Genomic DNA, 22944 nt, shown 5'->3' with positions numbered 1-22944 from the left:
TACTTTTTGACAATATAGCCAAACTCTTTGAGCCGTGGAGAAATCTGGCTCTTTAGCCTTATGATTGTATTGTTCAGAATACACCTCCATTGCTCGAGCTGTGTTTTCTGCTGCAATTGTGCTTGTAATTTCTAGCTCCTCAAGCAAATTTGAAAGATAACTTTTGTTGTTGTGGCCTAAATTTTCCTTTGGAATTAATCCTCTCAATGCTGCCGTCGCACCCATTCGACAGGAGTGCAGGATAATGACATCTCCAAATAAAACTTGCAATAATTATTAAAGTGTCATATGAATTATGTATGGAATGTACTAATTCTCAACTTTTTAAATATATAATGTTCAATACATTTATATACCTTAAAACGAAACGTCAGCGAATTAAAAATGAGATTGCCGAATTTCTCGGCACGCAGTCGAAAATAATGGCCATTGTTGACACATCGTGTGGTACCCAGTGTAATATTTTCTTCATAATGAAATATGTTTTGATAGTTTAATCAATATTTTTTGTTCCTTGCTGAAGAGAAAGCCCATAAGTTTTCCATTTTCTAAAAATTAGTAACTTTCGGCTCAAATAATTATAAACAAAACCAATCTCAATGTTACATCTTCGACTGGACGAACAGGAACGATCATGCCAACGGCGGTAAACTCAAACAACTCCACATGTATCGTGGAATTAATTACACGGTGTGAATAGGTAAATGTTATTGTCTCTGCACAGAAATTACCAGATTTAGCGATTTATTTTGATTTTGTTTGATAAACCTTCTGACATTCACAATGTTGACAGCCGTAGGTGACCCGAAAGGGCATGGCCAAACTCGCGTTTTTTCTAAATGACAAGATACGAAGGATATTTGAAAATACGCGTTCGTAAGCAGAATCTGAACACTTATACATTGAAAGAAAATGACTCAATACCTATATGATGCAGATCATGAAACAATATCACAATATCTGTAATTGTACCCATTGGTGCTTGTGTTGTATTGTTTTTCCTCCTCAAGTTAGCGGCTGATGCATTGATCTTTAGCAAATCCGAAGTCGATGATATTCACGATCAATTTTTTTCTAAGAATATTCTGACACGGGGAGACTTGAAAATTGTCAGTGTGTCATAGCAATGATATTATATTGTTTTGTGTATATAGTCACAAGAAGTACAATTAGGATGATTGAAGAGGTCATGAATGAAATCTTATTTCCTTTTCGCAGAAACGAACGAAACCAGAGCTAGTGTGAGAATGTAATGTAAATGCACTTCATGAAAAAATTAATGACTGGTTAGAAAACAACTGTCATCGTCTGTGTGAATCAGTATTTATTTTAGACATTAAAAAAGCCAAACAACACATGTTTTGTTTACGAGCAAAATTTAAATTATTCTGTTACTTCAAAAAGCAAAGCTTTCGGAGTTAAATTCTACTTACTGTACTGCAGGTAATGTTTCAGATCAAATTGTTCGACATGTTTGCATATTTGTATAAAAAAATAATGTCATGTGACTCTGTGGCTCCATACAGCTCCATATTGCACTAGTGCAACCTGAACTGCAAAATGTAAACTCATATTTATGGCCATACTTTTACATACTTGCACACTATCTATGTTCATATTTTACCATAAAACAGACCTCATGTGGGAAACAGACTAATGATCCAGACTCATGCAGCAATGATTACACTGACAGTCATTGAAAGAGAGACTTTTCTTCATGTGATGAAATTTTATGAAGTAATAGGTCATTATCATACCAGACCCAGAATAATTTGGTTGTTGTGATGTTGTGAATATGGAATATCAAAACTACCAGTGACATATAATTAATTGTTGATCAGAAGGTGCAACCTTTGTTAGTCTGTGGCACCAGGGACAAATAGATTTCTTTTTCCTAATACTGAGCTCTGCTCTTTTACCTCTGTAAAAGTTTGTAAGGACTAAAAATGAACAAACCTGTTTCTGTGATTTGGGCACTGGGAAGGTTTTGACTGCTTCGACCTTTTTGTCATTGGACACCTCCAGATGACAAAACATGACCGAGAAATGAAACCCGAGTGTTGCAAAATGGCATTTTGATGGCTTCAGTGTTAAATTTGCCTGTTTGAGATAGTAGAAGACTTGCTCCAAATGTTGGAGATGCTCCTCAAAGTTTTTGCTGTAAATTATCAAATCAACAATGTAGATCAGTGCAACTTTGAAAAGCAATTTCCTCAGCACTTTGCTCATGAGTTTGCTGAAAAGTGGAGAATTAGACAAAGCCTGTGGCAAATGTTTGAATTGATATAGGCCTTGATGGGTGACAAAAGCAATTTCATGCTTAGAATCTTCGTGTAATGGCACTTGGAAAAAGCCACTGGCAAGATCTAAAGTGGAGAAAATTGTAGCTTGGCCATTGCCGAAAAATCAACAACATCGTTAAAAACATGGAGTGGCCATGACATTGGTAAGGTGACAGAATTCAACTTTCTGTAGTCACAAACAAATCTGTATGAGCCGTCACGCTTTTTAACCAAGATGATGGGAGCTGAATACATTGAAGTGGATTCCTCAATTTTAAATCATATTTGAGGAAATCTTCTCCCAATGACTCTTCGGAGATGAGGCGATTGCTGATAAAGCCTACACTTAACAGGGGGATGGTTGCCTGTGTCAATGACATGCTCGTGCATGTCAGTCTTGCCTTAGTCTGCAAGGCTTGTGGAAAACATGTCTCTATATTGCCCTAAAAACTTTGTCTGTCTTTGTTGCTGGTCAGGTATCAGTTGTGTCTTTGTCAGACCAAACCCTAAATCTTGAGCAACTTTGACATAATCCCTTGAGTCGTTGTCAGTCTTCTTACTGTCAGTGCTAACTATACTTACAAACGACTGGTAACAGTCAATTTCAAAGACAGAGTGTCTGTCAATGTAACTAAATTTGCCTACAACTATACCCTTGTCTAACACTTTTTCTTCTTGGGAAGGATTCATTAGCCCAAGTGTAGCAGTTTTCTTGTGTGCTTTCGAGAGGGTCCTACCACCTGCTACTTCAGAATGAGCACTGAGGGAGGCAATTGGTTGAATTAGAACGAGGGAATCATCTTTTGCCTCAGGCAGTCTTACCTTGAAATGAATTTCATTCTGAGGGGGGATATAAATTTGGTCTATTGTTTTTGCTAATCCACTAATTTCTTGATCTGGATTGGTAATGAAGTTAATATGCTGCCTATCTGAAGTGCTGTTGCCTATTATAAGGGAATGGCAGCTATAATCTATGACTGTATCATTGTCATTGAGGAAGTTTTCACCCAGCAGGACTGACTGTGGTAATGAGGGCAGGACATGGAATTCTTGTGAAAATTCCTGATCTTCAATGACAAAATCTAACACAACTGAACCCAACACTTTGTGCAATTCACCACCAACACCCTGAATGTGTGGAAAGGATGAGTTTCCAAGCACAGGGTTGTTGAAAGCTTTGTTTAGAAAAGCAGATGAAATGCAACAAATGGATACCACTGTATCTATTAAATATCTATTGTTTCAGTGCCAAGTGTTACCTGAACCACATTCTTGGCAAGAGGTGTAACTAAGGACACAGTAGGAATTTCACTTCCAAAGTTACTTTCCATACCAGACTCCATACTGGCCATGACACCTTACAGTATGTACCGTACTATAATAAAGAAAGACAAGAAATCAACATTGTAAACTTGTACTTACGATTTTTGAAGACTTTTTCTTCCTTGCCTTTACAGGAGTTGGAGGTCCTTAATCCAGTGTCGAGATCAGAGGTGGATGCAGTCTCTTGTTATTCCATATTTTCTTGTAGCTGGTCGTAGTTAGTTCCTGGGCTCCGAGGTTCCGAGAATCGTTTATTCTACTATAGTAAGGGTCCCGGGTCCAAATGAGTTTACCAGTGAAATCCTTCATCTAACTGGCGTGCTGGTCTGCTTGGGGGAATTAACTCAGCAAAGAGTCCGAAGTCACAAGAAGCTAATTACAGTTTTATTAACAAGAAATAGAATAACAAGAGTGGCCACAGAGAGTCGGTACAACCCTCTGGGCTGAGGGCTAGAGTTGGTCTGAGTTGGAAGTCTAGACCCTCCTGCTGGACAAATGGAGTTTTTATTTAACTAAACTTGAAACAATAAAGAGTTTGTGACTCGTTAAAAGATACAAAATGGGTGTGCCCAATAACAGCCAATGAAATACTGAATATACAGAGTGGGGTGTGACCTACTGGAATAACCAGGCAGAGGGGAGTGCTCTTAATCCTATTAATCCTATCTTAAGTGGCATTAATCCTGCTGGCACATTTACTGTATGCTTAGGCTAGTTCTATCCAGGCCTGTTTGGATGTGTCAATTATAATAGCTTGGATTACAATAGATGTGCTTCACAATGGCTTAATAACCCTAATTAAAAATGTTTTCACACTGTTGTACTAATGATATGTTTTCTTCAAAGACGCTCATTAAACTGTCTGGAGTCTGCTTTTGTCTTAATGAACGGTTTGTCTAACAGTGGCATTTGAATAACTCAGGCTAAGATTTATGTAATGTACAAACATCTTTAAACAATGAACTTGTAATTGTAAACCCTTGTGGAATTGTAGATCTGTGAAATTATTTTTTGCTTTAAGCTGGCGTCTTTCTCTAAGCTACTACTGATTATGATGAATTTAATATTCTATGTGTATATTTTCTTAATATCTGAAGTCACAAGAAGCTAATCACAATTTTATTTACAAGAGATAGAATAAGAAGGGTGGCCACAGAGAGTGGATACAACCCTCTGGGCTGAGAGCTAGAGCTGACCTGTGTTGGGAGTGTAAACCCTACTGATGGACAGATGGAGGTGGAGACTATTTAACTACAATTGAAACAATACAAAGCACCAATGCAGGTTTGCTTGGCAGTGTAATGGGGCAAGAGAGTTATTCCCCTTGGACAACCCTGGCCAGGTTACACAGACGAGCGCATGTTCTGCTTGAGTTGGAATTAAATCATAACGAAGAGTACTTACGTGTCCTGTTGATTCACAAGTGGTACAGTATCCCTTTACCTAAACTGGCGTGGTGGCAGTGAGATATGACTCACGTCTAACGAAGCAGGCATCTCATTGGTCTGTGTTACTTGTGTGTCATTGAACGTGGTTGACAGGTCAGGCGGTAGCGTGCCCGGATAACGTGTGAAACTACTCTTTCATTATTGCGAATGCTCAGCGGGCACTGAAACAGTGGTGTCTTACCAAGGCAGAGACAGTGACTTCGTTTGAAAGTTGGAGGCAAAATCTCTTGTATACTTTATCACTTGATGCACACTTCGCTCCATTTCTCATCGACGGGGCTACATGGCTGAAAAAGACGCGGACAACTCCACTCAGAGGCATGACAAACGATGGTGACGATGTCCAGCAAGCCCATAGGCTTGCAGCCACTATCTGCAATGATGGCTTACTTGTGGTCCGACGGACAGATCCACTCCGTCAAACACGGGAGTGTATTGTCGTTCCGAGACAGGTTCTAGATGGACTTATCACTGCTTTGCATATTCAGTTGGATCATCCATCAGCTCATCAGCTCAAGCAAGTATGTCCCAGATACTTCTTCGCTCTAGATTTGGACAAGTCAATTGAGAATGTCACAAAATCATGCCATCAGTGTGCCTGTTTGAGGAAGACACCACACTTTGTGGTAGATCAAAGCAACAGTGATCCTCCTGAAAGTGTTGGTTTGACATTTGCATCAGATGTCATGCGACGTGAACGCCAGTTCATTCTTGTCCTCTGGGAGTGTGTGACATCCTACACTGCAGCTTGTATTATTGAAGATGAAAGCAGCTCAACCCTTTGAGATGCTTTGATACGCCTTTGCATCGAATTCCGTCCTCATGATGGTCCCCATGCTGTTATTCGCACCAATCTTGCCCCAGGTTTCAAGAGTCTTGAGAATAATGAGGTACTTCAGCATCACAGATTGTCACTTGAAATAGGCAGAGCTAAAAGCAGAAACAAGAACCCTGTTGCTGAGAAGGCCATACAAGAGTTGGAGGACAAGCTTTTACGTCAAGGTTCCCTACATGGCCCAACCACTGCGACTACTCTTGCCATTGCGGTAGCTCGTTTAAACTCATGCATTCGCTCTCGTGGTTTATAATCTCGCGAGATGTGGACACAAAGAGATCAGTTTACTCTCTGTCAGTTACCTATGTCTGACAAACAGCTGATTATGGACCAGCATGTTAGCCGTACGTCAAATCACACTCACAGTGAGAAATCAAAGGCTCCTAAGGGTCATCGTCCTGTCATTGACCAGATTGAGATTGGTGACTTGGTATACCTGCACAATGATCGTAACAAAACATGTGCAAGATCTCGTTTTCTAGTAGTTGCCAAGGATGGCATATGGTGCAACATTCGCAAGTTTACAGGATCTCACTACGCAACAATTCATACAGAGTTAAGCTGTCAGAGTGCTACTAGGTGCCTTCTTGTGTGAAGACTTCTCAGGACAAACTCACATACGATGACGCATCAGACAGTGAAGACCAACCTGATCAACCTCTTCACCTAACTTGTACCAAACAGATTCCTCTTGAAATCCTTACTTCACCTGTACAACAGCCAGAATATCAGGAGCCCAACAGTGTTCAGCAACCTGGCTTCACTCGTATATCAGAGGAAATGTGCTTTCTGTTGACTCTGACACTCCATCAGAGGTAGTTCCCAGCCAATGAACAAGGCCCTCACGTGAACACAGACGGCCATATCGTTTTAATGACTATGCTCTGGACTTTTGAATGTTATATTTCTATGTTTTGTTCCACATGACATTCAAGGGGCGCAGTCATGCCCATTGTTTGCTATGGTCTGAGAACCATCGGTGGTGTACTAATTTTCATGTATGTTTTCTGTGTTTGTATCATGACAGTTACAAGGTCATCATGTGCCAAACACCCACATCACTTCACGCTGTATTACTTTTATGGTTTACGCGACTTAAGCCTCAAAGAGGAGAAGAAAAAGACTGTCACGCCAATGCAGGTTTGCTTGGCAGTGTAATGAGGCAAGAGAGTTATTCCCCTTGTTCTGCTTGAGTTGGAATTAAATCATAACGAAGAGTACTTATGTGTCCTGTTGATTCACAAGTGGTACAGTATCCCTTTACCTAAACTGGCGAAGATTGTGATTTGCTGACTGATACAAAAATGGTTGTAACCTACATTAGCTAATGAAATACAGTGGGACTTTAGTCAGTGTCCTGGCATTTTCCGGGAGCAATTACTTGTTCTTGAAATTACAAGAGTCAAACGTAGCTAAGATATAAGCAGAATGAAAACAGCATGATATAGCCATAGAGAAATTACAAGCTGTGCAAGCCGCATATGTGAACAAAGGTATCGATTTCAATAATGATCAAGTCCAATGCAAAAACCATACCATCTGAACATTCAATGATGTAGATGATATTATGCTACAATATTACATGTTAACCGGTAAAAGCTTGAACACCTCAGTAACACAACAACCCTATCCCAGTATCACACTCCTTCCAAGTGACAGCAACATCATCAGCTAATCTTCATCGGTGTAGCCGTCACCATATTGATTGTCGAGCAATTAGACTAAATATTCATATAAAAATAGCAAAGATGAAACCCCTGTGTATCGGTGTCATTGGTACTTATGGGAAAAAACGAGATTTGTGGTAGGAAATGCAGGACCGAGGGGTACTGCTGTATACACAGAAAGAGTTTTGAGAACTACACATGCTCAGTATGTGGTATTGGACTGAAAGGCCATTAATGTTTATGTAGAGCCCATGGGGCAGATGTGGTTTAAAACCAACTTATTTATGAGAAGAAAAAGGATTAATTGAATGAATGTAGCGCCTCGTCAGAATAAAAATTCAAGAAGATTGATGGACTTCAATTAGAGTTTTGCTTTGCATCTAGGTATAATAAGGACTTATGTTTGAAAGTTTAAACTAGTTGCATTTTAAATGGATAAAGCTGGGTTTACCAGAATCTGGCAGTTGGATGTAGATGAAAAAAATAAACATCGACAACGTCAACGTCTGATCGTTGATAAAATCAAAGAGGAAATGTACCATATGGAAAGCTTTAAATATGAAGCCATGGTGGAAATATCATGTGTTGAGCATTTTACATTCACAATCAATCCTGAAGTCATGTTTTATTATGATATAATCGAAAAGCCTATTAACACTTTCTTTAATACAATGCAGAAATATCTGAAGCCCCTGGATTCTGAGTGGAGAATCGATAAGGTCTATCTACTCACATCTCATTATGTACTACGTAAAACTAGCTAAATCGTTATATATATTAATTTTTTAAACCTTGCAGACACTCAATTAGAGACTTGATTCACATCTACTTATAACAATGATTACGGTGCAAGAGCTTAAACGGATTGAAAAAATTGTGGTGTATTCCCAACTGAGGAAACAAAAGCTATTGTGATTATTCGACATACAACCCACTCCCACTCCTCTGACTGTGAAACATCTCAAATCTTCTTTCAAAGGGAAAGAGATGGGTCTGACTTGTTATTCGCGCAAAGAGAAAGCTGAGCTAGCAGAACTGTTGCGTCAGAACAGAGTAGTCAATCTACAGTTTGAACTGAACATACCATAACAAATTATCTGACAGGCTGGTGGATGAATATAGACATGAATATTGGCATCAATGACCTCAAACCTCTGATCGCTGACAATGTCAATGAGGAACTGAACGACCTGGGAAGCCTCAAATTTGAAATCGCTGTGAAGCCCTACAAATCCTCCATCAGCGTATCTCTGGACCAACCACTTGATACCAACATCTCCATAGACTCCATCATCAGCTTCACCAAAGCCTGTATTACTTCTGCCTACTTCACCTGGGGAGACAACATTTTCGAAACGATCCATGGGATTCCCTCTTTCTCCAATTCTCACTGACATCTACTTTCTACCCTAACCCTAACCCTACCCCTTACCCATTTCGAAGAAAAAGCCCTGGTCTACTCCCCCATCCATAATGTCTGCTGGTATAGAAACTGATGAGGTCTATCTAGATATAGGTAACTATGTACCATTTAGGGGTGGGTCATACATAGACTTGTTCCTATACTATAACAAAAATCATCTATGGTCTGCGTCAAAAACAAAGGTAATGATTGCTTGAGGATAACAATCAGATCCGCATTGTCTCCAGCCAACGTACATTCGGATAGACCTTCCAGCTATCCCAAAGACGACGGACTCAACTGGGGCGGCATAGACGAACCCACCCCCATATCTCAGATCACTAAAATTGGAAGACAGAATGAACACAAAGTCATCAATATCTTCACACACGAAGGCAACAAAATGATCATGCACAGGATGAGACCAAGGGCTGTAAGACAATCAATATATTAATGATCCAGAAACATGACATGTATCACTACACATGGATAAAACACTTCAGCAGACACTGAAGCAAAAAACACTTTTGTGAACGGTGTCGGCATGGTTTCTGTAGAGCTGATTTATTAGAATCACACCAGGAGGATTGCCTAGGTGTTGTGCAGATGGCTGTGCGAATCGACAGACCCAACGAAAGCGATGGCATCTTAAAATTCTCCAACCACAAAAATCCAACGCAAAAACCATGCCATTTGAACATTCAGTGATGTAGATGATGTTATGCTACAATATTACATGTTAACCTGTAAAAGCTTGAACACCTCAGTGACACACCTACCCTATCCCAGTATTACACTCCTTCCAAGTGAATAGCAACATCATCAGCTGATCTTTTCCACAATTGTTCTTGATAAAACATAACATTAGGCAACACAAAATCGTTTGTACTTCCACAATGTTTTCACATACAAGATCGATTGAACTAACACACATGAAAATATGAGCCAGCCCACACAGAATTAATTTGGTGTTTGCTACTCTGTACACAAGAAATGTCGCCTTACTTCAAGGCAGCTGTAAAGTTTAAAATCATCAGTGCACAGTAATTCTGTGTAAGCCATAACTGTATATCAATTGTGTCTAGTTACTTTAGATAAGCGCAGGCAGTCTACCCCAGTCCATCAGGTGAATATTTGTGATAGAAATTACCATTTGAAGTAGTCATGATTACTTTAGAGACTTTAACCTTTTGTAGTCACTGAGAGCTGTGAAAGAGTGCGGGATGACACAGATTTGTATATTAGTTTCATGTGTTTTGAAGGTTTATTTTCAAACAATGACACACATAATTGTAAAGGGGATGGCTCAACACAAGGCCCATTGAGGCTGTAGTTCTAATTTATTACTGTAGTTAGCTGTGTAATACAAATCTGAAACAACATATACTGAGTCAAAAAAGAAACTTTACAAAATGTAACTTTGAAATATAATGAATAATTTTTCTCTGATCATACATCTATCCACCTGAAATGGGATCCCTATCTTTCGACTCTAGAAAAACATTAGCAAAACCCACTCAAACCCATCCATTTGTCATGCAAATGACATTAGTGCCAAATCAGGTTTTGCACACGCAGTCGATCACGTGATTTTGGCATCGAAGTTTTCTTCATTTGCATGTGTTTGCATTGGCCTCAAGAATTGAAAAAACAGTTTTAAACCAGAGTTCTAATGGTACTTTAAACGCCACGATTGTCAAATGTGCAATGTGAACATGCCGTTGGCATGTTGCAAGCAGGAAGATGAGTTATTGATGTCACAAGAGCAATGGGATGCAGGCGTTGCACTGTGTATGACTTGCATGGTCGTCTACAACAAACTGGCACCACTTCTAATTGCCCAAGGTTGGGTCGTCCATGTGTGACGTCATGAGCAGAAGACTGTCAAATCGTCCTACGCCACCTATGTGACAGATTTCTGCCTGCTACATGAACCAGGGCTGAGATGTTTAGAGGTCGACTGTCCTCACAGACCATTCAAAATCGGTTGCTTGGTGTGGGGTGCTTTCTGTGGCAACAACCTTTTCTGACTTCTGGTCCTCCATGGAAACCTCACAGCTGCTGCTTACCGCGACCAGGTGCTCACCCCTGACCTCGTTCCTTTCATGGCGGCTCATGGCCCAGACCTGCAGTTCCAGCATGATAATATTATGCTCAGCCACACATCGCGATGTTGACAAATAATATCCTTCAAAATGCTGGAATCCAGCATTCAATCAAACAACAGTAATGAGATATTTGATCACCTCTTTCAACCTCGAAATAACAGTCTCTGGCAGAATGCATGTCCAGTTATACCCTTGATGAAAGGTTTGTCCCGTGACAAGTGTAAAACACTAAAACTAATGTGCTGTTATACCATTGGACAGCCTGTTTTATGGAGTCACACCCATTATCAATCTTCTGAACCTTATTTGCATTGAATATAAATATAGGCAACTGATTGACACTTCGTCAATCCAGGTTACTTTTATTTTAATGAGAAAGTACAGGTTAACAGGCAATGGTTCTGGCTCTGTCTCTGACCCTCAGTCTCCCTCAGGACCTTTTCTGCTGCCCTGCCACCATCTGCCACCTCTTTTCTTCTACGCAGAAAAACCTTCGTTTTTATAGGCAGAAGTTTGCATCCTACTTTGAGCCCACTGACCCAGTTTGTGACCCTGTCATAAAGATTTCTGTCAGGCACCAGAGTGGGATGTCTTACCGACATCTTTAAGTTGTTTGTCACAGCTGGTTGTCAACACTTGGCCCATAGCCCCAGGCTGAAGTATCTGGTCATGATCCTTCACCTACTGTTCCAGGCTTTTTACCTGTCACAGTGTCCCACAGTTTAGTACATGAACTACTTCTTTAGACTGATCGATGGTCATCTATCAAGACTGTCCATGGTCAGGAAAAACACACACACTTGTTAGCTTCAGTAACCCGTCCAAGCATACGTGACTCTCTTCAGGCAGCTTGACCCTTGTTATAGTTTTTCACCACATAGCAGTGTTACAAAAATAAACACGCCAAAGTCCTTGTTAGTCCTGTATGTACATTTCATGCATCCTTACAATTATATCTGTTAATGCTACACAAACTTTTTCATGATAGCTAGAGTTGATGAAGCCAAAATGCAGCATATCGATTGGTCAATGATCTAGCAAATAATCAATCTGTATCCAAGTTGTATAGTGACCAAACATGCTCTTCAGAAATTTAGCCCACGCATCATCACCTGTCATTTCCTCTGGGACATTTATCTCATGATACAATTGGTCATAGATAACAAATCAGCCACTGTATTGAACATTTGAGATACAAAACGTTCGGGAACTATGATGATGTCCCATCCCAAGACCCTTTGTCTTATATCTTATCTTGTCTTATCTTATATATGTGTATGGAATCCTATACAATGTGATGTTCCTCCATGGTTCTGCAAAGGTCGCACAATACTTCTCCCCAAAAAGGGAGACTGATCCCAAAAACTTCTGCCCTATCACGTGTTTGAATACTCAATATGAATTATTCACAGGGTGTTTGACAAACCTCGTGTCATCTTACTGCTCGTCCAATGAGATAATTTACAGAGAGCAGAAGGGGGCGAGAAAGGGATGTTGGGGGTGCAAGGATCAACTTCTTGTACAGAAAATGATTTTGGAAGAGGTTAAGACATACCACCGCAACCTCTCCATGTGCTGGATAGACTACAAAAAGACATATGACTCTGTACTCACGAATGGATTCTGAGGTCTCTTCAGTGTATTGACCTCCCTGAGCGACTACTTGGTTTACTCAAGTCTTAAATGAGTGGCTGGTTGACTCAACTTGAGATGTACTCGCAAGGAGAGGTGCAGACTTCAGAATCTATTCCAATCAGAAGGGGAATTTTCCAGGGGGACTCCTTCAGTCCTTTGCCTTTTTGTCTGTCTCTAAATCCTTTGAGTTTCCTGCTCAATAGGGAGGAAGGTTACCATCCCGGGCCTCCTCAGCACAGATCCCCAACACCTCTTACTCATCTCCTATATATGGATGACATCGAGCTCCTTGCCAAAGGAGATACCAATCTCAAAGAACAGGTTCTCCTTGTCGAGTCCTTCTCTAATGATATTGGCATGACGTTTGGGCTCGACAAATGTATTACTCTTCATCTGAAACGTGGCAAGGTAACTAGTGATGGATCGATCAAGTTACAAGGGGGAGGAGTTATTGAGCATCTTGTGGAAGATCAGGCCTACACCTATCTTGGAATGCAAGTTTGAAACAAGCTCCAGAATGCCCTGATTCAGGATAAATGTCGTTTAAAGAAAATCTGGAGTTCAGAGCTAAATGCTCGAAACAAGGTCAAAGCCACCAATACCTTTGCTGTGCAATTCCTTTGGAGTAGTTGATTGGACAAAACAAGACATCCAGAGTCTTGACCGCCTGACCAGAAGGATCATGTCTGATAACAGAGCACACCACCCTCGTTCCTCTCTTAATCGTTTATACATGCCAATCAATTCGGGAGGACGGGGTTTGATTAATGTGGAAGCTCTTCATGACAGAATTTTATTGTGTACTTTTGCACATATTTATTTATCGGATGATCCTCTGGTGATGCACGTCAAGACTCACGATGAAAGCAAGGAATTCCACAGCTATTTTAGGCGTGCCAAGGTTGTTGGACACAATCTGAAATCTGAAGTTGATTTTGTTGATGGCGATGTACTGCTGGACGGTAAGCGATGGGAGTAAACCAGGTGAAGTCCTGCCCAGAGTCGGTCCTTTGAGGAGAAGCTTTCTGAGAAGCCATTGCATCGTGTTTACATGCAGTGTGTGGAACAGAACAGCAATCCAACTGACTCCTTCGCCTGGATGAAGTCGGCTGGTCTCAAATGTGAAACTGAGGGCTTCGTTTTTGCTGCTCAGGACCAGTCACTTCCCACTCGCCAGAATGTGATTCTTAAAGAAAATATCAATATGAAATGTCGTCTTTGCAATGAATTTACAGAGACTGTCCAACACCTTGTCAGTGGATGCCCTTCCTTGGCACAAACAGCTTATCTTAAAAGACATGATGGCATGGCTCGCTGCGTTTACTATCGTCTCTGCCATGCCTGTGGCTTTGACACCGAGGTCCATCCATGGTACAACCCTGAACATGTCCAGGGCATCCTGGAAAATGATGCTTTCAAACTTCTCTGGAATAGGCCAATATACAGCCTGAGACGAATTCCAGCTAACAAACCTGATCTTGTCCTTTTTGATAAAACCAATGAAATTATTTATATCATTGAATTTTCTGTCCCTTTTGACAGCAATGTGATTGGCAAGATTCAGGAAAAGCATGATAAATATGCGGACCTCGCCTTTGAAGTGTCTCGCTTGCATCCCAAGTACACAGTCATCAGGCTCCCCATTGTTCTCTGTGCCCTTGGTTTGGTACCTCCTAATCTGTTAGCTCAGATCAAGAGAGTGCCCGGGTTCTCCACCGGGAGCACAGCCCTTCTGACAATCTGCAGAAGGCTGCAGTGTTGGGGAGCATCCATATTCTCCGGAAAGTTCTTGGTGGGTTCGACTATGCAGTGTTTCCTGGGAGAAGTCCCATTCGCTGTCTGGGCTGCGTGTAGAGGGGGTGAGGGCCCTGAGCTGATGATGAGCCTTACCAGCCTGACTGTGCGAGGATCACCTGAACCCTCTCTGCTGCATTTCAATCTTACTCTGTAAAACATAATAATAATAATAATCTTTGCAATGAATTTACACAGACCGTCCAACACCTTGTCAGTGGATGCCCTTCCTTGGCACAAACAGCATATCTTAAAAGACATGATGGCATGGCTGGCTGCTTTTACTGTGGCTTTGACCCTGAGGTCCATCCATGGTACGACCCTGAACATGTCGAGGGCGTCCTGGAAAATGATGCTTTCAAACTTCTCTGGAATAGGCCAATATACAGCCTGAGACGAATTCCAGCCAAAAAACATGATCTTGTCCTTTTTGATAAAACCAATGAAATTATTTATATCATTGAATTTTCTGTCCCTTTTGACAGCAATGTGATTGGCAAGATTCAGGAAAAGCATGATAAATATGCGGACCTCGCCTTTGAAGTGTCTCGCTTGCATCCCAAGTACACAGTCATCAGGCTCCCCATTGTTCTCAGTGCACTTGGTTTGGTACCTCCTGATCTCTTGGCGGAGATCAAGAGAGTGCCTGCGTCCTCCACCAGGAGCACAGCCCTTCTGACAATCTGGGTAATGCAGAAGCCTGCAGTGTTGAGAAGCCTTCATATTCTCCGGAAAGTTCTTGGTGGGTTTGACTATGCAGTGTTTCCTGGGAGAAGTCCCATTCGCTGTCTGGGCTGCGTGTAGAGGGGGTGAGGGCCCTGAGCTGATGATGAGCCTTACCAGCCTGACTGTGCCATGATCATCCGAACCTTCTCTGCTGCATATCAATCTTAATCTGTAAAACATAATAATAACAATAAGAGTACTTATATGGCGCCTCATCCACATCAGTAAGTGACATGCTCTAAGTGTATAACATACTGAACATCACTACTATTACCCCGGATAACCTAAGCTGCCTAGGAGGTTATAGTCACATGACTTTATCTCACCGGGTACCCATTTTCTGCTCGGTGAACAGAGGCAATTTTGAAGAAACTCACTTGCCTAGGGTGAGACCACAGGTGTCACATGTGCTTCATTGTGGGCAGGACCTATGTCCTAGAAACTCTCAGGAGTCAAACTGCCAAACATGGCCACTCATCCAAGGACTGTTCGATCTTGACGGTGCTTAACTTCAACTGATTTGTGACTTGAGCACTATGCAGAGGACCACGTATACATGTCTGTTAGTATGATAACATATGTTATATGTTTTTACATGTATCAGTTCAGAAATATAAATGTACTCACCACCAAAGGTCTACAAGAGAAAGTGCAATAAACTTATGTAAAACATACGTATCACACCTACTTTCTTTCAACATATATCTTTACCACACAATCAAACAATAAAGAATTGCTTGTCTGACGAAACAGTTTACTGTTATCTCCAAAACCGGCATGAATAGCCCTAATTAGTAGTGCCACAGCGAGTCAGGCAATCAGCACGGGGTTCCAGGTGTTGAGCTGTGAAGTGGCCCTCATGCTTAATGAGTTAAACACTTATTTTAACAAGTAGGAATTTGGGAATGTGAAATGATGAACAGTGTGAAACTGGTTGATGTGCATGCCGAGATATTAATAGTGGTAGCTCCACCCTAATTACATATCACAGCTGGGTTTCTTTTCAGTATACTGATTGCTATAGTTATTTACTGGATGTCAGCACGTCAGAGAGTTTATATGTGAACCATGTCAGAGAGTTTATATGTGAACCATGTCAGAGAGTTTATGTAGGATTCATGTCAGAGAGTTTATATAGGATTCATGGCAAGGGAGTTTATATGTGAACCATGTCAGAGAGTTTATATGTGAACCATGTCAGAGAGTTTATGTAGGATTCATGTCAGAGAGTTTATATAGGATTCAAGGCAAGGGAGTTTATATAGGATTCATGGCAAGGGAGTTTATATGTGAACCATGTCAGAGAGTTTATATGTGAACCATGTCAGAGAGTTTATATGTGAACCATGTCAGAGAGTTTATATGTGAACCATGTCAGAGAGTTTATATAGGATTCATGTCAGAGAGTTTATATAGGATTCATGGCAAGGGAGTTTATATAGGATTCATGGCAAGGGAGTTTATATAGGATTCATGGCAAGGGAGTTTATATAGGATTCATGGCAAGGGAGTTTATATAGGATTCATGGCAAGGGAGTTTGCAGGACACCTAGGTATGCACAGGGGCATTGTTGAAATGTGAATTCTCTTCTTGGAAATACAAGGCAAGAACCACGTTCTTTGATGTCAATGATGATATTTTCATGAAGTTGTATATTTTTTATGCAGTTTTATCATGTCTTGCACAGGAAAGAAAACTGGGTCCATTTCTTCTGTTAAACACCTGCCAATCTGTAAAGCAATAAACCAAACCGATTTACTGATGAGAAAAATATTGTCAGTAGTATGACAGTAAGGGCTCTAGATCTGTTGCAGGTACCTTAGGGGTTTATTTAGGTGTATTATGCACTATCAAGTAAACTAGCAAGGGTCTATCAGCTTGAGCCATCTTTGTTCTTGTCCAGGAAGACTTGAGTGATTTGTTGTCAGCCTTGTTCAATGAGCCTAATTCTCATCTTCGCCAATGTCTTGATTTGAATCTCCGCCTTCATGTGGTGGTACTTGGCAAGTTCTGCTGAAATCAGAAGAAACTCTTCCTCAGAGAGTTCACTGTTTGTAAGTGTTTTGGAAACATGATAGTCGATTGTGTTCAGCTTGACTCCGGCCAACACTTCGATCTGGTTGTGTTTTTAGGCTGTAATATGATCCTGTTTCTTTTTAGAATTGTCAGTGGTTATGCTTCGTTTTATCTTATTAGGTATTAATTTTGGGAATGTCTCTCTCTCGCATGTGATGCCGCCATCTTGTCAGGTCACGATGCTGGAATAATAATGTATGGACCAAGTTTTATCTGTTTGGTGAATATATTACATGGTGGCAGAGGTGGAATCAAGCCTACTTAGCACCTACTTAATTCCGCTCAAGATTTGTGACGTGTCTTGGACTGGATCTGTTTGCCAGTCTGTGTGCTGTTTCGACCATGTGCCAAGTGGACTGACAATGTACGTTCTGTTCAGGTACATTCATTATTTTGTGCAGTGTGAAAGTAAAGAGCACATAAAATCACTATGTCGGAATCTGTGCCATCACCATGCATGGACTGGTCACACCCAGACAAAGGTCAAACTTTCAAAGAATTTAAGCAAACAAGTGAACTTTGGTTCAGAATTAAAGGTATCAAGCCCGAAGATCAGCATAGCTACATTATCTTGTGGTCTGGCAAGGAAGGTCTTAGGATGTTTAACACTTGGAATCTCACTGAAGAGAACTTAAAAAATCCTAAAAACTTGTGGGATAAATTCTCTTCTCAAGTTGAACCATCTGAAAATTTCAGAATTCATAGGTTTGAATTTCTCCGCTACAAACAAGAAGACAATGAGACAGTTGATGACTTTATCACAAGGTGTAAGGCTAAAGCTATGAAGTGTCTGTTTAAAGACAATGATGCAGTGGAGGAGAGAATGATTGCGATTCTCATTGCTGGTGTACCAACCCAGAGGAGCAGAAAACACTACTAGGACGGGATGAAAAGGTAACCCTACAAGAGGCCATTGATACTGGAAGGCGACATGAGGCAAGCAGACATCACATGTCACAGTTTAAGAATCTAGATGGCAAGATTTTACAAACAGATGACGTACAAAGTGTTTGCTGGTATCGCGGAACAAAACACTCTCCACATCTAGGAACAAGTGCCCAGCAAGTAACAGTAGATGCAAGTTGTGTGGTAAAACTTGACATTGGCAGGAAATGTGTCAGCTGAGTAGAGGCAGACAGCAGCATAGACACAGTAAGTCAGGACGCTGGCAACAGTCCAGGTCGAGGAGCAGCGGACGACAGCAACAAAGGGGTGATGAACAAATATCACGACAGCGTAACTACAGGAAACAGCCACATCAACATTCACAAAAACACCATGATATAGACAGTGTGAGAGAAGTTTTTGAACACTTCCACTTTGAAACTGTCACTTTCATTGATGGGGTTGACATGCATGATGTAGATGAGCTGAAAGTAATCTTGGATGTGAAACTCAATAACCGTCAAGGTAATCATACCATGAAGGTCAAAGTAGACACAGGTGCACAAGGAAATCAGACTATTTCCACTTCATGTATACAGGAGGATGTTTCTAGAATACCTTGATGTATCAGGTTTTCCCAAATCTGGTACCACAAAGACTCAACATGTCAAATTGAGTGCCTATAATGGTACAAACATACCGCAGTATGGTAGCATCACTTAAACATGTGGATTTAACGGTAACTGGATGGACACTGTATTCTTTGTTGCAGACACACCAGGTCCTATTCTACTTGGTCCCCCTTCAACCCTTGCTCTGAATCTAGTTACACCAAATTGCCCTACAACTTCAGTGCACAGTGTGGATAAGTCAGTACCTATCCCAAACAAGGAAACCCTGCAGAAATTATACCCTGACAGATTTCAAGGCATTGGTCAATTACCAGGTAAGTGTCATATTGCCCTCAAAGAGGATGCTGAACCAGTGGTAGATCAGGCAAGAAAGTATCCAATTCAACTGAAAGACGAGTTGAAGGCGGAGTTGGACAGGATGGAGTCTTTGGATGTGGTTACCAATGTAACAGAGCCAACAGATTGGGTTTCATCACTTGCATTCAGTAGGAAGGACAATGGAAAACTAAAGGTGTGTCTTGACTTTAGTGACTTAAATCGCTCTGTTAAGAGAACATATCACAAGACACCCACCCTTGAAGAAATAACACACAAGTTTACTGGAGCAACTGTGTTTAGTAAGCTAGATGCTAGACATGGCTACTGGAGTGTCACTCTTGATGATGACTCTAGTCTACTTAGAACTTTCAATACACCATTTGGGAGGTACCGGTTTCTTCGACTTTCTTTCGGGTTACGGATCTCACAGGACATCTTCCAAGAGAAGATGGATATGATTCTTGAACAGTGTCCAGGGACAACTGGTATCAGTGATGATACAGAAAGACTGTTGAAGAACATGACCAAAATCTCCATAGCTTATGAAAACTGAAGCAAGATATGGGCCTATTTTCAACGTTGAGAAATGTGAGATCAGAAAAGAGAAAATCAAGGTTTTTTTTAAACTACTAAAAAGGTGCCCAGGGTGTACATCCTGATCCGATGAAGGTACAGGAGATTCGCAACTTACCTCCACCTGCAAACACTGTTGAGCTTCAGCGTTTTCTTGGTATGATACAGTATATGTCATCATTCATACCCAACCTGGCTGATTTCATAGAACCGTTTAGGATCTTGACTCACAAAGACAACGTATGGCAATGGACTGAATCACATCAAGCTACATTTGACAAGCTGAAGACTATGATATGTCTTGGTGGTACTTTGGTAGATCCAAAGAAGCCAACAGTTGTGCAAGTTGATGCATCTGTGAAAGGTCTTGGTGCCGTGATAATGCAGGAAGGTCATACCCAGCATGGTTATCACCAGTAACGGTAGACAGCTTGACTGTGAAGAATTCAGGCGTTTTGCTCACCAGTGGTGTTTCAATCATGAAACATCCAGTCCATGATGTCAACGAAGTAATGGATTTGTGGAGAGAATGGTGCAAACTATTAAGCAGTGTCTTACCAAGGCAAAGCAGTCTAAAACTGATCCCGATCTAGATGTGCTCAGCCTCGGAACAACCCCTATTGAAAATGTTATTCCATCACCTGGTGAGATTCTAAATGGTCGGAAGCTGCAAGGTAACTTACCTTTGATTGCGAATAGTCACCCACAGAAGGATGCAATCATGAGTAGATTGCAGGATAGACAGCAGTTACAGAAATACTATTATGACAGAGAAGGGGTGAAAGACTTGCCTGCGCTGAGTGGTGGTCAGGAAGTTTTGACTCAAGATCAAGACAGTGGGAGATGGGTACCTGGAAGGATATCTTCTAAGTGTAGTGAGCCCAGATCATATATGGTAGAAACTCCAAATGGCAATGTTCTAAGAAGAAAGAGGCACCATTTGCAAGAGATGCTGGGAACACCCAGAAAAGTGAGGTTTGCAATGGATGAACACTCAAATGAAATTTCCCAGTCAGTCTTATCTAATGAGGACAGGCAAGTTGAAGACGGAAGCAATCGATACAATGTACTGACCACTAGGAACATTGATACTCGACAGTATTGTACCAGTTGTGGTAGAATGGTCAAGAAACCAGACAGATTCATTGAACAATATTGAAATATGACGAGTTTCAATACTTGAACAATTCCGGATGTTCAGCAGAAGTGTAAATCATTGTGTTAAGGTTAAACTCCTATGTGGAGTATTGCTAGTGTGAGAGTGTTACAGTGTTGGTAATGCAAGAATTTGCAGTTCCAGGAGCTTTATTGTGATTGTTTGTCAGAATAATTAGTGTTGTGATGCAGTGGAGGAAATGGAAAGTGACATTGTTAGAGTGAGTATTACCCGATCCAAGACAACCAGTCAGTAACATTATATTATGATAGTTTAACACAAGAATGTATAAGACGTATTATTTAGCAAGGATTACATTCACAATTTCTCTTTCTTCAAAAGATGGGGGATGTAAAGAAGATCCTTTTTCTTCTTAGAATTGTCAGTGGTCATGTTTCGTTTTATCTTAGGTATTAATTTTGGGAATGTCTCTCTCTCGTATGTGGTACCGCCATCTTGTCAGGTCACGATGCTGGAATGATAAAGTATGGACCAAGCTCTGTCTGTTTGGTGAATATATTACAAAGGCTTTCTGTTTGCAGCCATCTGAATTTAAGAGTGACTCCTACCAGTCCCAATACCCTGGCAGCTATTTGTAAAACGAGGACAACGAGTGCAGTGGACAGCAAGATGATGCTGGCACCGAGTCCCATGTTGGTGACTATGAGGGCAATGTCCATCATGTTGATGGTATTGATAGCCCAATGCTACTTTTTGCAAGCCAAGTCGCGTGTCCCATTCTCATTCTTACTGGTGTCAGACGTCACTGATCTGTTACAAACGAAATAGATCCACGGTTTCGAGCATTTCGAGCATTTCGAGCCACGTCGTCCATGGTCAGATACAATCCCACCATATATATAGTATAGGAAATAATATTTAATTGCTATCCTGTCAATCGTCGATGAATGTACTTTAAGCTGATGAAATACACGTGTTTGGGTAACAAATAAATGTGGCGGAGCTGAATGTTAGGTTCCAGAAAAAGCATCACCCCTCTCAAGATTGGTAGAGGGGACTGTTCCTGTTTGTACAGCAAGACGACAACATTCATGTTGATGACGATCATACCGGTGTACTTTTAACCTATACAGAATTCTCACCTCATCTGCGGGGGCATCTCCAAGAAAGACTTCAATAATAAGTGTAGAACCTTGTATAGTATTGATCCACAAGTTTTGGACATCAGGACATCCCCCACTTAATCGCATCGATTGATTTTCGTATTCTGGACGTAATATATTACCTGTTTGATCAGGTAATGTTGATACGTATACCGTCTTTCCTAAAGCTGGAAAAAAAGTCTTCAGGAGAACCCCATTACCTTTTAGTTCAGTGACATTATTATCCTCATCTAGAACAAGACATGGGTAGGTCAGGATCAGATTAATAACCCAGTTCAACTGACATTTGATCACGTTGGTACACGTTGTTTTGTAAGTACAAGGTGTTTTCCGACCGTATCTCCAAAGCGATGGTGGCACTTTGATATGGGTTTGTGACACAACGCCCATGGTTATGCTCATGAAAAGATGATATGTAAATGATTTTCCAACAATTGTTGATTGATTTATTTGAGATTGATCAAGTTGATGCTAGTGAATAGTCCAGATCTGATTGGGTCCTGTGGTCAAAACAATAAACCTCACATTTACATGTAACTCATCCTGCTAAGGCATGCTAAGGGTGCTGATCCCAGTGGTAGAGCAATCTGGCAACATCGATGCTGGTACCTGTTGTCCCAGCCTATGGACAGTCCATTTAGAAGCGATTGTGATGTGGAAGCATTAATGAGATAGACATTGATGCCAAGCATGTTGTGTAATTTGATATCGTAACTGGAATGAAAAAGCATTGTCGGTAATCAGATATGTCAACTTTTAAAGATGTATTGGAGTTTACAAGAGCTGACAGGTTACCCATGTGACCTTGTATTTGCATAATTTGTATGTTATTCTCTCTCGGTGGAGAATAAGATGTGTAAAGGATGCCATTGTTTATGACTTTGGAGGTGTAACCATTTTGTGAAAATGGGAAAGTGAGGTTGAGCAACCAGTTGGGCTCATTGAAATCAGCTAGCGAC

General features: G+C 40.9%; 1 protein-coding gene across 2 annotated transcripts in view; it reads left to right on the top strand.

Annotated features, from left to right (window-relative positions):
* The window catches only part of LOC137279140 (kin of IRRE-like protein 2), a 318732-nt gene that overhangs the window by 182248 nt on the left and 113540 nt on the right, over positions 1–22944 (top strand). The gene's annotated exons all lie outside the window — the stretch shown is intronic.

The sequence above is a fragment of the Haliotis asinina genome, chromosome 3 (assembly GCF_037392515.1).
Source record: "Haliotis asinina isolate JCU_RB_2024 chromosome 3, JCU_Hal_asi_v2, whole genome shotgun sequence".
NCBI lineage: Eukaryota > Metazoa > Mollusca > Gastropoda > Lepetellida > Haliotidae > Haliotis > Haliotis asinina.
This window is presented reverse-complemented; position numbering and strand designations above follow the sequence as displayed.